General features: G+C 41.1%; 1 protein-coding gene across 3 annotated transcripts in view; it reads left to right on the top strand.

Annotated features, from left to right (window-relative positions):
- Positions 1-16,947, top strand: part of GAK (cyclin G associated kinase) — a 799,358-nt gene that overhangs the window by 455,742 nt on the left and 326,669 nt on the right. The gene's annotated exons all lie outside the window — the stretch shown is intronic.

The raw sequence follows: 16,947 nt of genomic DNA, 5'->3' as shown, positions 1-16,947 counted from the left end.
ACAAAGATGCAGAGACTATACGTGTCGCTGATAACCTGAGTGAGGGTTGACACCCCTATAAACCTTTACCATAAATTGTTAAACCTACGTAAGAGAGAAATAGATTTCCACTTACACGCAGTATACTTATCTGGTTACCATTGTAATAGATATATCCCTAGGGGATTTAGGGTGAGGAATATACCCACATCAGGTAAACAAAATGTAGATTTTTGCAGGACATGGTGCTCGATTCTGAACAAATGTTCATATGATTTAATGCTGTTGGTGGTACAGGAGGTTAACAGACTAGAAAAGAAAACAAGAGATTGATAGAATAAAAGATAAAAGTATGCATGCTCTGCCAAATGATACTACTCAGGATTGGGTTTCCAAACTAGACAACTTGGTTGCTAAATATAGGAATGATTTGGTAAGCTTTAAAAACAAAAAGCTCACTACAGTGAAAATGATTATAGGGAAAGACGGGTATACAGGTGGCTCCATGGCAAGGTCGATGAGTCCTTTAGAAAGAAGCACAAATATGTGAGAGCTAAAAATCAATTGAGTGGATAGTAGTGGTGGTGACTCTTCCAAACTGGATACTTCTGATGTTAACGATACTGCTTATAAAAACCAAGGGTCTTCCCACTCCCAGTCTTTTTCTGTGATAACTATCAGGTCCACAGCAAAACCTCTGTCTTTATCCCACAAATATAAGAGGCACAGACATCCACACAGTAGAAGAGGTAGACAGAAATAGCAAAAAATTCACCAAGAGAAAGTGAATATCGTTTACAGTCTGAGTAATAGACACCTTAGCACTGATGAAATGTCTTTACTTAATAAAGGAAGGTACATTTAATACAATTGTAGACATACATAAGTTACAGCGCCAATTAAAATTGAAGGATCATTTTAAAGATTCTACTTGTGAGGTTATAACACCTTTCAAAAAAGCCTCTACATTTGAACCAAATACAACTAATGCTTCTATTAAACAGTTCACACACGTGCTATGTAATGACTACAGTGCTACACAAGATACTAAGATATATTCAAACCTGACTAAAGCTGAAAGCCTTGCCCTCACTACACCAACACCATCATTGTCCTCACTGCGGGCAAGGGTGGTGCAATTGTCGTTCAGGATTATGTGGATTATTGTGAGGAAGCCTACAGATAACTTTCAGATTATAATGTATATATCAAGCTTAAAATAATCCTACTAATTGAGTTTTTATGTAAACTGCTCCTACTTTGCCTAGAGAAGAATTACTTTAAATTTGAAAGGGATTACTAACTGCAAGCTTCTGGCACAGCTATGGGCTCTAATATGGCCCCTAGCTATGCGAACATTTACATGGCATTGTATGAGCAGTTCATCACAAAACCCTGTTCTATATTATACCAGATATATATACGATGTCTTTATGATTTGGAGGAGTACTACAACTGAGCTAACAGAATGGGTTAATAACCTTAATGAATTTGTAAGCCCTATAAGCTTTAAACTGGAATATGATAGTATGATTATACACTTCTTAGACCTTAATATCTTTAATGTAATAGAGGGTAATCAATGTAGATTTGGCATCTCGTTATACAGTAAGGTGACAGACCGTAACTCATTGCTGCTTGCCACTAGTTTTCATCCCTACCATCAGAAGAAGAGTATAGTCACCTCTCAACTCACTTGTGTGATACGTAACAATAGTGAGCATTCTACCATGTTGATCCAACTTGATGAAATGGCTTACAAACTTATAGTTAGATGCTATGATACTCAGCTGTTTTTTTTTTACAAAGGAGTGCTTGTTGAGAATGCCCAAGAACCTACCACCGACAAGTTCGAAGAGTATGGAAGTAGAACAAACTTCGATGAATTTCGTGACCACTTATGGACTATCACATCAGAGACTGACCCATTCAGTACGCAAGAACTGGGGACTGGTTGAAACTGATAAATCCTTACCATTCCGTAACATGAAGGCACCTAGGATGGTGTATCAACGAGCTCAAAATTTAAGAGATCTGCTGGTCAAGACGAATCCAATGGCTTGTTATCAGAAGGATACATGGTTACATTCATCGAAGAAGGGATGCTTCCCGTGTGGCAGCTGCATTACATGCAATAGTATGTTGAAAGGTGCATAGTTTCAGCACCCACACACGAATAGGAGGTATACCATTCGCCAGAGGCTTACTTGTACCAGTGATCATAATAAATTTATCCCTATGTGCCCGTGTTCCTTGGTATATGTTGGTAAGAAGGTGACCACCTTTAGAGAATGAATGTCAGATCATCGTTCCGCCGTCCGCAAGGCATATAAAGAAGGTGAATCCGATCAACCTGTCGCGTGACATTTCTACAACAAAAGCATGGTGTGTCCAGTCTGCGTACAATGATCATCGATCATGTGCCAATCCTAATATGTGGTGGTAATAGGGGTAATCTGCTATTACGCCGGATATGGTGATACCCAAAGGACTGAACACATTTATGGACTAAAGTCCCTTTTATGGCAATTGAATCTGGATATACCAGTATGATTATGCATGATTGTTCAATCTAGTAGAATCTCACTGGTTTCTACCATACCTCAACTGGAATTGAAGAAACATGATAGGATTTAGATCAAGTTAGATACACCATAGGTGGGAAATAGGCCTTTTTAAAGGGATTTATATAACCATATTAAGTTATAGCTGTGACATGGGGAAGGGTATATTTTTTCTCCGAAAAATAGTTCCATCGTTTATTTGACTTTTTGATGATATATATTATATAGAATTATTAATGATATGCTATTGATGGGTCTGTTAATTTTTTCATAGAGATGATTGTGATACATTATAAATGCATTATTGCTGTGTACAGTTTATTAAGATATTGTTCAGATGATGTGCATAGTATTGATTACATGTATCTATTTGTTATATGCTGTATATAGAAGTTATCATGCATGGATTGTATGCTGTATCTCCATGACGACCTTCCCGACGCTGAGTTCCAGCCCCTATGGCATCTTGTTTGTGACGTTGTGTAGGAGGGTGGTCATTTCAGTGGGGGGGTGGCTGCTATGCATGCAGTATGTGTGTATCACGCTAATGTTTCCATGTGGGCCATGTCAGGGCATTTGACAAAGGGGTTGTAAGAACCCCAAAACGTTATGCTATTTTTTAACCTGTTCTAATAAAGATAACTTTTTATACAAGTTCAGTGAGTGCCGTTTTTCACTTTGATATATATATATATATATATATATATATATGTGTGCTTAACAAAAACAATTCAATAGCTCTTACTAAATTTAAAATGGGGAGTCGATTTTTCTTTTCCCTTCCATAAGGCAGGGAGAGTCCCCGACTTTATTCCTTACTGTTGGGAAAATACAACACCTGGCCACCAGGAGGAGGCAAAGACACCCCAGCCAAAGGCTTAAATATCCCTCCCACTTCCCCTATCCTCCAGTCATTCTTTGCCTTTCGTCACTATTGGAGGTTGCAGAGAAGTGTCAGACGATTTAGATAGTCCTGTAATGGGTATGTTCCCTTCGAGAAAGGACTGGAGTTTTAAATAATCATGTCAACCTCTCAGTGAGAGTATTGATGAACGTTAGAGTCTGAAGATGCAGGGAAAGTTTGTCTGCGAACCCATCCAGACTGTCGCTAACAGCTCCTGAGCAATCAGTGTTGACGAGTTTCACTGCTTGCTGTTACACACTCAAGTCCTTGTCAGAAGCGCTGCTGCCGCAAGACTGTCACACTTGAGAGGCCTTGCCTGTTCCACAGCATGGATCCTGGAGGGTAAGACCGTTTTTTATATATACAATTTAAAACGCTATACAGGGTCAAAGTTTGGGGATTTATTTTATCTGCTTAATGTGAGAGTGTTTTAGGCTCATGGACTGTGTTTTTTGGCTTGGAACAAACAGGTTTCACTTTCGTTTTTAAAGTGTTGCGCAGCTCATAATAGCTTGGCACCCTTTTTCTTAGCAGGGGGAAGCCCTGTCTTACATATCACGTGACCGGGTGCGGTCTCTTTAATTTCTTAAGATCCTGCTGCAGACATCACTTCTGAGGAGACCATTTTCACTGTTAGCTGTCTGGATCTAGGAGGTGGCAAGTGCCCCAGCCATTGGGAGTATTTAGGTGCCGTTTTTTAAATAAGTGTTTCTTTTTGTTTGTCCTTTTGTGGGTATATACAAAGCTATTGAGGACTCTGATACTATATTAGAAGGTTCCGCTCCTTCTGTACTGATTCATAATTCCTGTTTATATTGTAAGGAGGCTGTGGTTTGCCTGCCTGCTCAATTTTTTTTTCCTTTTGCCTAAACACTTTTCTAAAGTCTAAAGGAGATAAGCCTGCTTAAACTCATAGCGCTATTATCCCTTATGAGCCGTCTACTTCTCAGGAATCTGGGTCCCGAGAAATTACTACCCTTTCTTCATTATCTGCTCAACATGCAGTTCCCCGCGGCTCAACGAATCCTCCATCTGGAGGGGGGCTTTTTTCCAGCGGACTTTTTTGCGCAGTTACAATCTGTGGTGTCTGTGGCCTTGAGTGCCTTACCTCGCTCTAACAAACGCAAGAGAAAGGTTCTCCTGACCTAGAGTCATCTAAATATTTGATTCAACTACTATATCCCAGCTATCTGAGGATGAGTTAACCTCTGTAGCTTCAGAGGGTGAACTTTCTGAGTTGGAGTCTTCAGTTACTAAACCTCCTTTAGTGGAGGAACCCTCCTTTAGATTTAAAATTAAGCATCTGCGTTTTTTATTAAAGGAGGTTCTCTACACTAAAGGTTCCAGAGGCTACACTCCCTGAGGAGCCTAAGATCCCTAAATTATACAGGGTTTATGAAGACAGGAAGGTTCCTCTGACTTTTCCTGTGCCAGTTAAGATGGTGAACATTATTATTAAAGAATGGGAAAGAGTAGGATCTTCTTTTTCCCCCTCGTCTACTTTTACAAAATTATTCCCGGTCCCTGACTCTCAATTAGAATTTTGGGGCTCCATCCCTAAGGTGGATGGCACTATCTCTACGCTGGCTAAGCGTACTACTATCCCTCTGGAGGATAGTTCTTTTTTTAGAGAGCCTATGGATTAGAAAATTGAACTTTTCTTAGGAAGATGTTTCAACATACAGGGTTTTTATTTCAACTAGTGGCAGCTATAGCTGTGGTTGCTGGAGCAGCTACCTACTGATGCGACACTGTCGGAGCTCATTGACGTGGAAACTACCCTCGATTATTCAGGAGAGAATTAAAGCACTGAGAATTGCTAACTCCTTCGTCTGTCACGCGAATATGCAGATTATTCGCATAGATGCAAAGGCTGCTGGCTTTGCGGTTCTAGCCCGCCGGGCTCTCTGGTTGAAGTCTTGGTCTGCAGATATGACTTCTAAATCCAGGCTCCTTTCTCTTCCCTTAGAGGGGAAGATTTTATTCGGTCTAGGGCTGGACTCCAATATCACTACAGTTACCAGAGGGAAAGATGCCTTTCTACCGCAGGATAAGAAGTATAGGCCTAAGGGGCGGCAAAAACAGATGGCAAGAAGCCTGCCGAGAACAAATCGGCATGAAGGGTGGACCCCGTTCTGAGATCGAATCGAGTAGGGGCAGACTGTCTCTCTTTTTCAGACACTTGGTTCCAGAATGTACAGGACCCTTGTATCCCAAGGATACAGAATAGGATTCAAGTTTCATCTGCCCAGGACAGATTCCTACTCTCTACTCTGTCTACAAGACCGGAAAAGAGGGCTGCCTTCTTGGGTTGCGTACAGGATCTCTCCTCTCTTGGAGTAATTGTCCCGGTACCTACCGCAGAAAGAGGTTTGGGGTTTTATTCAAACCTTTTCGTGGTTCCAAAGAAGGAATTCTGGAACTAAAGTGGCTAAACAAGTTTCTGAGTGTTCCCTCTTTCAAGATGGAGACAATACGGTCAGTCCTTCCTCTGGTTCAGGAAGGACAGTTTATGACTACAATAGACCTGAAGGATGCATACCTTCACGTCCCAATTCTCAGGGAACATTTTCCGTTCCTAAGGTTTGCTTTTCTAGACCAGCACTTCCATTTCATAGCTCTTCCGTTTGGCCTAGCTACTACTCCAAGGATATTTACAAAAGTACTGGGGACTCTTCTAGCCGTTGCCAGAACACAAGGTATTGCATTAGTGCCTTACCTGGACTATATCTTGATACAGGCACGATCTTTTCACCTAGCAGAAGAATATTCAGTGTCACTTCTCTTAATCTTCTTCGATCATATGGATGGAAGATAAACTTGGAAAATAGTTCTCTTACTCCAAGTACAAGGGTGAATTTTCTGGGAACTATAATAGACTCCAAATCCATGAGAATATTCCTCACATATCAGAGACGTTGCAAGCTAACTTCTGCATGTCTTGCCCTTCAGGCCTCCTCGAGACCCTCAGTGGCTCAGTGTATGGAGGTAATCTGACTCATGGTGTCTTGTATGGACATTATTCCTTTTGTCAGATTCCACCTTAGACCCCTACAACTATGCATGCTGAGACAATGGAATGGCTCAACAAATCGTGCTGGACAGCCTGTCGAGAGACTCGGTCTCCTGGTGGCTCTGTCCAGATCATCTGTACCAAAGCACGTGCTTTTTGAGACCGTCCTGGGAAATTGTGACTACGGACGCAATCCTTTCCGGCTGCAGAGCCGTTTGGGGTGCCAAGAAGGCACAAGGTCTGTGGACTCAGGAGGAGTCCTCCCTTACGATCAATATTTTGGAACTCCGGGCAATCTTCAATGCCTTGAAGTCTTGGCCTCTTCTGGGTTTGTCCCAGTTTATAAGATTCCAATCAGACAATATAACCTCAGTTGCCTATATCAACCATGAGAGAAGTATCTCAGATACTAGAGTGGGCTGAGACTCACAAATGTACGCTGTCAGCGATCCACATCCCCGGTGTGGACAACTGGGAAGCGAACTTCCTCAGCAGGCAATCCTTTCACCCAGGGGAATGGTCTCTTCACCCTGATGTGTTTGCAGAGATATGCAGCCAGTGGGGGACGTTGAAGATAGATCTCATGGCATCCTGCCTCAATACTAAGCTACCCAGGTACGGGTCGAGGTTGGGGGATCCTCAGGTGGAACTGATAGATGTCTTATCAGTACCATGGAGGTTCAGACTCGTATATCTTTTCCTCCATTACCACTTCTCCCTCGTGTGGTGGCTTGCATCAAGCAGGAGTGAGCATCTGTGATTCTGATTGCTCCGTCGTGGCCGCGAAAGACATGGTTTGCGGATCTGGTGGGGATGTCTTCATCTCCTCAGTGGAGGCTACCTTGTTGCAGAGATCTGCTGATACAGGGTCCCTTCGTTCATCAAAATCTAGGTTCTCTGAGGCTGACTGCATGGAGATTAAAAGCTTAGTCTTAGCCAAGAGAGTGTTATCAACACTCTGGTTCAAGCTCGTAAACCAGTTACTCGTTATATCTACCATAAAGTGTGGATGACTTATTTGTACTGGTGTGAAGAGTGTGGTTTTTCCTGGCATAAGGTTAAGGTTGCCAGAATTTTAGCTTTCCTCCAGGATGGACTAGAGAAGGGTTTATCTGCTAGTTCCCTGAAGGGACATATTGGCCCTGTCGGTATTACTGCACAAAAGTTTAGCTAAGCTTCCGGATGTACAGTACTTTAAGGCTCTGACCCGTGTTTAGATGTGGGGCTCCGCCTTGGAGTCTCAATCTTGTTCTCAGTGTTTTGCAGCAGGCTCCGTTTGAGCCTATGCATACTGTTGACCTTAAATTGTTATCTTGGAAGGTTCTTTTTTTCTTGGCTATTGCCTCTGCGCACAGAGTTTTTGAGATTTCTGCTTTGCAATGTGATCCCCCTTATCTGGATTCTCATGCTGATAAGGCGGTTTTACGCACTAAATTAGGGTTCCTCCCTAACCTTGTGTCGAATCGTAACCTTAATCAAGAAATTGTTGTTCCTTCCTTGTGTCCTAATCCTTCTTCAGCGAAGGAATGTTTGCTTCACAATCTAGATGTGGTTTGTGCCTTGAATTTCTATCTTCAGGCTACTAAGGAATTCAGACAATCTTCCTCTTTGTTTGTTGTCTATGCAGTGAAGCGTAAGGGGCAGAAGGCTACTACAACTTTTTGGTTAAGGAGTGTCATCCGCTTAGCTTATGAGACAGCGGGACGACAGCCTCCTGAGAGGATAACGGCTCATTCCACTATAGCAGTGGCTTCCTCCTTGGGCTTTTAAGAACGAAGCCTCAATGGATCAGATTTATAAGGCGGCTACCTGGTGCTCCTTACACACTTTTTCTACATTTTACAAGTTTGATGTGTTTGCTTCAGCTGAATCAGCTTTCGGGAGAAAAGTTTTGCAGGCTGTGGTGCCCTCAGAAAAGGGTCCGCCTCTTCCTTTTTGTTCCCTCCCGTTATTCATTCAGTGTCCTCTGGAGCTTGGGTATTGTTTTCCCAACAGTAAGGAATGAAGTTGTGGACTCTCCCTGCCTTATGCAAGGAAAACATCATTTATGCTTACCAGATAAATTCCTTTCCTTCCTGGTAGGGAGATTCCACAACCCCGCTCTTATTTTATGTTTTAATGGGTGACTCCCTTTTTTATATTTTTTCTTCTGGCACCTTTATACCCTGATGTTTCTCCTACTCTTCCTTGTTCCCTCGGCAGAATGACTGGGGGATAGGGGAAGTGGGAGGGATATTTAAGCCTTTGCTGGGGTGTCTTTGCCTCCTCCTGGTGGCCAGGTGTTGTTTTTCTCAACAGTAAGGAATGAAATAGTGGACTCTCCCTGTCAGGAAGGAAAGGAATTTATCTGGTAAGCATAAATTAGGTTTTTCACAAAAGAGCTCTTTTACAAATGAGTTACTTGTTTAGCTCAGTTTCAGTACTGCTTGTGTTGCATTTTCTGTGTTTTCATTTTCTGATAATTTTCAGTTTCCTTCAGTTTGCTGGTACTTTGTATCACATCAGCCAATCAAAGACTATTCTCTGCACATGCTCAGTAGTACCTCAGAAAATGTGCATATAAAAAGACTATGGGGGGCGTGTCCAAGCCATGGCCTAAGATGGCTGCTAAACTGGGAGCTCTGTTACTAAAAATTGCAATCCGCCTTGCAGTCGTCTTCTTTTGCATCCATCCAGATGAAAACGGATCGGTCTGCAGTGGATAAAGCTTTGCTGGACTGGATTATAGCTATATTGTGAGAAAAGAAGTCTTCCAGACTGGACCGCAGGGTTCCCTAGGCGGCCTACAAGGAAAGGGAACTCAGAGTAAATACTGTGCCTCTGCATCCATTTGTTAGGCTGTAAACAGTGGTCAAATAAGCACCCTCCTGCACTAAACTATCATGGAGGAGCTCTACTCTTTTATTAAAGGCCTGATGGAGAAGCGGGAGAAGCTGATCTGCCAAAGAATTGACAACCTAGCTGCGAAGCAGTCCGCACTTTCCCTAACAATTAATCTAACAAAGCGCGGTGAAGTGTTGCAAAAACAACAGCGGAATGTCCCATCACACAATCTGAGGTCTGAGGACAAGGGATGGCGAACACAGCATACACCTGAATGCCCTTTTCCCTCTTGGGCATTGGAGAAGCGTGAACTTGGGCTGCCTAAGGGGGCTGGGACAAACTGCGGCCTTGTGGAGGCATCTCGGCGCCTTTTAGTTAGGTGCGGTCAGCAGAGCTACTCATATCTCGCTACGGAAAGAGCCGTTCTGGCAGTCTCGCTGGAGGATGAAGCGGAGTCCGGGGAGCCGCGGCAGTTCAAACTAATGTCACCTCGTAGGGTGAACGCAGAGGTGGTTCCGGCTACTCTACCTGCATTTGCCGATCTTGTTTGGAGGGAAGCGGCCGGCCTTCTGGACTGGAGAGACGAAGTAAATCCATGCATTTGTAAGACCTCCCTACTTCAGCGAGTAGGCATCGGATAAGTACACAGATTTTTGTATCATACTGGACCCAGCTTGAGAGACTATATAGGTTTAGCAATCACGTTGGGTTAAAGCTGCTGTGCCACTTTTCTCTCTTACATAGATGGCGCCCTATATGTAGATGTGTGGGGACAGCATGCTTGTTAACCGATTCATTTGAGTACTGCTAATGTAATGTATCCTGCAGGTAATTGTTAATGTCTATACGGCAGCACTGTATGCTTAAGATAGGGGGTGAAGGGTATCTCAGAAGAACAGGAATACATACCTTGATCCAGCATAAACATAGGATCTATATTCACAAGCTATTTAAGTCTGCCTAGTTTAGCCTACAATGTAAATATGCAATAATGTGTTTATGTGGGGATGCAATATCATACATTTCTGTCCCTACCCTATATGTAGGGCCTTCTTTTTCTAAACCCTATCTCAGTGTAAAGATTATAATGTTTATTTTAATAACCATGCATGTGACACACTGCTTATCTAGATATGTGCTCTAAAGGCACAGTTACCTATTTTGGGGGCAAAGATTTGATGCCTCCACATGGCTATATAGCAATATATCTTTAGACTTAAATTTATGGTCTATGCGTGGTATGCCAGGGTCTCATGGAGTTCTCTAAGATTACATTAGTCATAACACATTCGGCCAAGACCCATATAGGGTCCTGTAAATAGCCCTCCCCCATAGTACCCCTCCACTAGTGCATTATTAGATCTAGCAGCCCAAGTGAGGCTGATATTTATCTTTAGGAGGTTAATATGTTCAGTAGTCCAAGAGTGGTTGCTAGCTGTCTGGGGGTTATGTATATACTTTCTCCTGGGTTGCAGGGCTCCAATTTATTCGCTGCAGCTGGTACTAAACTGAATATACGGTCCATAAGTGGCCTGTCAGATATTAAAGGTTTGTCCCCCCCCCAAAAAAAAAAAACCTAGAGTGACTTATTGCTGTACTGTGACAAATCTATTTGCATGTTGTGAATTTATTCTCTGTGCCATAATATTTGGTTATATATTCTGTTATAGATAGCATAAATTTTTGAACTGTGACAGATCTATATGTTTGTTGAAACCAGTGATGTTATATTTTTTACGCACTTTCTTGCAGGTTTTAGTATTTTACTTAATTATTATTTCTTTCATGTAATTAGCAAGAGTCCATGAGCTAGTGACGTATGGGATATACATTCCTACCAGGAGGGGCAAAGTTTCCCAAACCTTAAAATGCCTATAAATACACCCCTCACCACACCCACAATTCAGTTTTACAAACTTTGCCTCCGATGGAGGTGGTGAAGTAAGTTTGTGCTAGATTCTACGTTGATATGCGCTCCGCAGCAAGTTGGAGCCCGGTTTTCCTCTCAGCGTGCAGTGAATGTCAGAGGGATGTGAGGAGAGTATTGCCTATTTGAATGCAGTGATCTCCTTCTACGGGGTCTATTTCATAGGTTCTCTGTTATCGGTCGTAGAGATTCATCTCTTACCTCCCTTTTCAGATCGACGATATACTCTTATATATACCATTACCTCTGCTGATTCTCGTTTCAGTACTGGTTTGGCTTTCTACAAACATGTAGATGAGTGTCCTGGGGTAAGTAAATCTTATTTTTTGTGACACTCTAAGCTATGGTTGGGCACTTTATTTATAAAGTTCTAAATATATGTATTCAAACATTTATTTGCCTTGACTCAGAATGTTCAACATTCCTTATTTTTCAGACAGTCAGTTTCATATTTGGGATAAATGCATTTGTTTCAATCATTTTTTCTTACCTTAAAAAAATTTGTCTTTTTCCCTGTGGGCTGTTAGGCTCGCGGGGGCAGAAAATGCTTCATTTTATTGCGTCATTCTTGGCGCAAAACATTTTTTTCTGTTTCCGGCGTCATACGTGTCGCCGGAAGTTGCGTCATTTTTTGACGTTTTTTTGCGTCAAAAATGTCGGCGTTCCGGATGTGGCGTCATTTTTGGCGCCAAAAGCATTTAGGCGCCAAATAATGTGGGCGTCTTTTTTGGCGCTAAAAAATATGGGCGTCATTTTTGTCTCCACATTATTTAAGTCTCATTATTTTTTGCTTCTGGTTGCTAGAAGCTTGTTCACTGGCATTTTTTTCCCATTCCTGAAACTGTCATTTAAGGAATTTGATCAATTTTGCTTTATATGTTGTTTTTTTTTTCTTTTACATATTGCAAGATGTTCCACGTTGCAACTGAGTCAGAAGATACTTCAGGAAAATCACTGCACAGTGCTGGAGCTACCAAGCTAAGTGTATCTGCTATAAACTTTTGGTATCTGTTTCTCCAGCTGTTATTTGTATTGCATGTCATGTCAAACTTATTAATGCAGATAAAATTTCCTTTAGTACTGTTACATTACCTGTTGCTGTTCCGTCAACATCTTATTTTCAGAGTGTTCCTGATAACATAAGAGATTTTATTTTTTAAATCCATTAAGAAGGCTATGTCTGTTATTTCTCCTTCTAGTATACATAAAAGTCTTTTTAAAACTTCTCTTTTTACAGATGAATTTTTAAATGAACATCATCATTCTGATACTGATAATGGTTCTTCTGGTTCAGAGGTTTCTGTCTCAGAGGTTGATGCTGATTAATCTTTGTATTTGTTCAAGATGGAATTTATTCGTTCTTTACTTAAAGAAGTGTTATTTGCATTAGAAATAGAGGATTCTGGTCCTCTTGATACTAAATGTAAACGTTTAAATAAGGTTTTTAAATCTCCTGTAGTTATTCCAGAAGTGTTTTATCTCCCTGATGCTATTTCTGAAGTAATTTCCAGGGAATGGAATAATTTGGGTAATTTATTTACTCCTTCTAGACGTTTAAGCAAATTATATCCTGTGCCATCTGACAGATTAGAGTTTTTTGGGACAAAAATCCCTAAGGTTATGGGGCTGTCTCTACTCCTGCTAATGTACTACTATTCCTACGGCAGATAGTACTTCTTTTAAGGATCCTTTAGATAGGAAAATTGAATCCTTTCTAAGAAAAGCTTACTTATGTTCAGGTAATCTTCTTAGACCTGCTATATTTTTAGCGGATGTTGCTGCAGCTTCAACTTTTTGGTTAGAAGCTTTAGCGCAACAAGTAACAGATCATAATTTTATAGCATTATTATTATTCTATAACATGCTAATAATTTTATTGGTGATACCATCTTTTGATATCATTAGAGTTGATGTCAGGTATATGTCTCTAGCTATTTTAGCTAGAAAAGCTTTATGGATTAAACTTGGAATGCTGACATGTCTTCTAAGTCAACTTTGCTTTCCCTTTCTTTCCAGGGTAAATAATCATTTTCGTTCCTTTCCTCACAACAAGGAACAAAAGCCTGATCCTTCATCCTCAGGAGCGGTATCAGTTTGGAAACTATTTCCAGTTTGGAATATATCCAAGCCTTATAGAAACCTATAGCCAGCTCCTAAGTACCTATGAAGGTGCGGCCCTTATTCCAGCTCAGCTGGTATGGGGCAGATTACGTTTTCTTCAAAGAAATTTGGATCAATTCCGTTCTTAATCTCTGGTTTCAGAAACATTGTTTCAGAAAGGTACAGAATTGGCTTCAAGTTAAGGCCTCCTGCTAAGAGATTCTTTTCTTTCCCGTGTCCCAGTTAACACAGCAAAGGCTCAGCATTTCTGAAATTTGTTTCAGATCTAGAGTTGGCTGGAGTATTTATGCCAGTTCCAGTTCTGGAACAGGGGCTGGGGTTTTATTTTATCTCTTCATTGTACCAAAGAAGGTCAATTCCTTCAGACCAGTTCCGGATCTATCATTATTGAATCGTTATGTAAGGATACCAACATTCAAGATGGTTACTGTAGGACTATCCTGCCTTTTGTTTAGCAAGGGCATTATATGTCTACAATAGATTTACAGGATGTGTATCTGCATATTCCGATTCATCCAGATCACTTTTAGTGTCTGAGATTCTCTTTTTAGACAAGCATTACCAGTTTTGTGGCTCTACCGTTTGGCCTAGCCTCAGTTCCAAGAATTTTTTTCAAAGGTTCTCGGTGCCCTTCTTTCTGTAATCAGAGAATAGGGTTTTGGTATTTCCTTATTTGGACGATATCTTGGTACTTGCTCAGTCTTCTCATTTTCGAAGAATCTCATACGAATCGACTTGTGTTGTTTCTTCAAGTTCATGGTTGGAGGATCAATTTACCAATCAGTTCATTGATTCCTCAGACAAGGGTAACCTTTTTAGGTTTCTAGATTAATTCAGTGTCTATGACTCTGTCCTTGTCAGACAAGAGAAGTTTAACATTGATATCAGCTTGTCAAAACCTTCAGTCACAATCATTCCCTTTGGTAGCCTTATGCATGGAAATGTTGGGTCTTAGGACTGCCGCATCAGATGCGATCTCCTTTGCTCGTTTTCACATGCGACCTCTTCAGCTCTGTATGCTGAACCAATGGTGCAGGGATTACTCAAAGATTTCTCAATTAATATCTTTAAACCGATTTTACGACACTCTCTGACATGGTGGACAGATCACCATCGTTTAGTTCAGGGGGCTTCTTTGTTCTTCCGACCTGGACTATAATCTCAACAGATGCAAGTCTTACAGGTTGGGGAGCTGTGTGGGGGTATCTGACGGCACAAGGGGTTTGGGAATCTCAGGAGGTGAGATTTCCGATCAATATTTTGGAACTCCGTGCAATTTTCAGAGCTCTTCAGTCTTGGCCTCTTCTGAAGAGAGAGTTGTTCATTTGTTTTCAGATAGACAATGTCACAACTGTGGCATACATCAATCATCAAGGAGGGACTCACAGTCCTCTGGCTATGAAAGAAGTATCTCGAATTTTGGTTTGGGCGGAATCCAGCTCCTGTCTAAATCTCTGCGGTTCATATCCCAGGTATGGACAATTGGAAAGCGGATTAACTCAGTCGCCAAACGTTGCATCCGGGCGAATGGTCTCTTCACCCAGAGGTATTTCTTCAGATTGTTCAAATGTGGGAACTTCCAGAAATAGATCTGATGGCTTCTCATCTAAACAAGAAACTTCCCAGGTATCTGTCCAGATCCCGGGATCCTCAGGCGGAGGCAGTGGATGCATTATCACTTCCTTGGAAGTATCATCCTGCCTATATCTTTCCGCCTCTAGTTCTTCTTCCAAGAGTAATCTCCAAGATTCTGAAGGAATGCTCGTTTGTTCTGCTGGTAGCTCCGGCATGGCCTCACAGGTTTTGGTATGCGGATCTTGTCCGGATGGCCTCTTGCCAACCGTGGACTCTTCCGTTAAGACCAGACCTTTTGTCTCAAGGTCCTTTTTTCCATCAGGATCTGAAATCCTTAAATTTAAAGGTATGGAGATTGAACGCTTGATTCTTGGTCAAAGAGGTTTCTCTGACTCTGTGATTAATACTATGTTACAGGCTCGTAAATCTGTATCCAGAGGGATATATTATAGAGTCTGGAAGACTTATATTTCTTGGTGTCTTTCTCATCATTTTTTTTAGAATACCGAGAATATTACAGTTTCTTCAGGATGGTTTAGATAAGGGTTTGTCCGCAAGTTCCTTGAAAGGTCAAATCTCTGCTCTTTCTGTTCTTTTTCACAGAAAGATTGCTATTCTTCCTGATATTCATTGTTTTGTACAAGCTTTGGTTCGTATAAAGCCTGTCATTAAGTAAATTTCTCCTCCTTGGAGTTTGAATTTGGTTCTGGGGGCTCTTCAAGCTCCTCCATTTGAACCTATGCATTCATTGGATATTAAATTACTTTCTTGGAAAGTTTTGTTCCTTTTGGCCATCTCTTCTGCCAGAAGAGTTTCTGAATTATCTGCTCTTTCTTGTGAGTCTCCTTTTCTGATTTTTCATCAGGATAAGGCGGTGTTGCGAACTTCTTTTGAATTTTTACCTAAGTTGTGAATTCCAACAACATTAGTAGAGACATTGTGGTTCCTTCATTATGTCCTAATCCTAAGAATTCTAAGGAGAAATCGTTGCATTCTTTGGATGTTATTAGAGCTTTGAAATATTATGTTGAAGCTACTAAGTCTTTCCGAAAGACTTCTAGTTTATTTGTTATCTTTTCCGGTTTTAGAAAGGCCAGAAAACTTCTGCCATTTCTTTGGCATCTTGGTTGAAATCTTTAATTCATCTTGCCTATGTTGAGTCGGGTAAGACTCCGCCTCATAGGATTACAGCTCATTCTACTAGGTCAGTTTCTACTTCCTGGGCGTTTAGGAATGAAGCTTCGGTTGATCAGATTTGCAAAGCGGCAACTTGGTCCTCTTTGCATACTTTTACCAAATTCTACCATTTTGTTGTATTTTCTTCTTCTGAAGCAGTTTTTGGTAGAATAGTACTTCAGGCAGCGGTTTCAGTTTGAATCTTCTGCTTATGTTTTTCATTAAACTTTATTTTGGGTGTGGATTATTTTCAGCAGGAATTGGCTGTCTTTATTTTATCCCTCCCTCTCTAGTGACTCTTGTGTGGAAAGATCCACATCTTGGGTAGTCATTATCCCATACGTCACTAGCTCATGGACTCTTGCTAATTACATGAAAGAAAACATAATTTATGTAAGAACTTACCTGATAAATTCATTTCTTTCATATTAGCAAGAGTCCATGAGGCCCGCCCTTTTTTGTGGTGGTTATGATTTTTTTGTATAAAGCACAATTATTCCAATTCCTTATTTTATATGCTTTCGCACTTTTTTCTTATCACCCCACTTCTTGGCTATTCGTTAAACTGAATTGTGGGTGTGGTGAGGGGTGTATTTATAGGCATTTTAAGGTTTGGGAAACTTTGCCCCTCCTGGTAGGAATGTATATCCCATACGTCACTAGCTCATGGACTCTTGCTAATATGAAAGAAATGAATTTATCAGGTAAGTTCTTACATAAATTATGTTTTTTTCTTTTTTTTTTTCTCGCAATTTGAAGCTTTACACAAGCCTATAGTAACCTAAAGGGTATATGGAGAAACTAAACTTAACACCCTCTCACTGTAGTCCTCACCACTTATCCCTTTAATGGGGTATGTGCCCTT

The sequence above is a fragment of the Bombina bombina genome, chromosome 2, assembly GCF_027579735.1.
Source record: "Bombina bombina isolate aBomBom1 chromosome 2, aBomBom1.pri, whole genome shotgun sequence".
NCBI lineage: Eukaryota > Metazoa > Chordata > Amphibia > Anura > Bombinatoridae > Bombina > Bombina bombina.
Note: the sequence above shows the minus strand (reverse complement) of the source record. Positions and strands in the feature narration are given on the sequence as shown.